Source organism: Haplochromis burtoni, unplaced genomic scaffold (genome assembly GCF_018398535.1).
Source record: "Haplochromis burtoni strain Fernald_Lab_line unplaced genomic scaffold, NCSU_Asbu1 Contig_742, whole genome shotgun sequence".
Taxonomy (NCBI): Eukaryota; Metazoa; Chordata; class Actinopteri; order Cichliformes; family Cichlidae; genus Haplochromis; species Haplochromis burtoni.
Window position 1 is genome coordinate 33,419 of NW_024583103.1, and position 1,678 is coordinate 35,096.

Here is a 1,678-nt window from a genome sequence, read left to right on the forward strand (position 1 = left end):
GTATGACCAGATCCTGGATTCACGGCTGTTGCCCAGGGAAGCCCCTGGCTAAGGACTTAATGGACTTAGTGAACTCTTAATCTTGTTCAATCTGTTAAGGGTGCCACTCAAGAACAAGGTCACACATTGGACTGTGCTATCATATGAGTTATGTGTCTGTAACTTACATGTCGAGGATACTGTATTCTCTGACCATAAGCCCATTTTATTTGACATTGTTCCTCTTAGTCCTGTGATTAAACAGGTTGCACCTGTCCCACACTATCGTGCCTTCAGTTCAGATACTGCTGAGCATTTTTCTACACTGTTTGACCAACTTTTGTCCCGTCGTCTGAGTCGTCCACCTCAGATGGATCATCTGGACTTTACAGTGTAAACCCAAGACCAGTCCTTGGCTAACTGGTTTTACTCGACTAGAGTCAGCAACATTGTCCATAAAGACTAGATGATGTGAAAAATGACGGGCTGCACTTCTCTCTGGAAGCTCTTAATCAATACCAGCCTCTTGTCTGGTCAAGTACCAAAGGAGTTTAAGAATGCCCATCTTTTACTTAAGAAACCAGGCTCAGACACTTAAATTATGACAAACTTCAGACCCATCTCTAAGCGTCCTTTTCTGAGTAAGATCCTGCAAAAGATTGCTCAGACTCATCTGAGCAGTCTTAGTGGTACATGCCATCCTAACCAACTCAGATAGCCTGACAGTAAGACTGTTTTGAGTCGAGATTATTTTAATAATTTAACTATATCACTGCTTGTTCATTTATCAAAAATGAAGGTTCTGTGATGGTGTCCTGTAAAATAAGTGCTACATTTTTGCTTCAAGGTTTAATTTGGGCATCTAAAGAAACATCTTTCAGTTTAATTATGAAGTCTTTACCCCCACATATTTGACATTTCTTTGCTAATCAAGGGATTGTAGCATGACTTAAGAAAGTCATCAGGCTGGCTTTAAGCCATTTCACAGCATGAAGAAAGCTCTTATAAGGGTTATAAATGACATTTTGTTAGCAACGTACTGTGGTAAACATGTATTGCTTGTTTTGCTGGATATGACACAGTGGATCATGACCTGCTGATCTCCTGACTACAGTGTTGTGTAGAAATTTCCAGCTTAAAATAATAAAATCATATCTCTCTAACAGGAGCTTTTGTGTTATATTAGGTTCGGCTTCATCCTCTGTGGGCCATCTGCCATGTGGTGTACCACAGGGATCTATTCTTGCGCCATTACTGTTTTCATTGCATCTCCTGCCACTAGGTGCGATCTTCAAAATTTCATTTCGTCTATATGCTCCTGATTGCCAGCTTTATCTACCTTTTAGTCACTCTGATAGCTCCTTGATTGGACTCCTGCTTGATTGTTTTAGTGATGTTAGATCATGGATGACTCTAAATTTTTAAAATTTTAATGAACGTAAAATTCGGTCCCAGTTGTTCCTCTGGTACTCCAGAAGTTGACTTTGCTGCTCTCACTCCTTACCTGAAGAGCTTGGTTACATATCTTGCGGTAAAAATCGATGGTCATGTTAATGGGGTGGTGAAATCTTCATTCTATCACCTCAGACGTCTGTTGAAGGTTAAGCCTTTTCTTTTCAGGCGTGACTTGGAAACTGTCATCCATGCTTTATTACCTCAGGCAACTCCCTTTTAATAGGGGTTGGCCAGGGTGCTATGT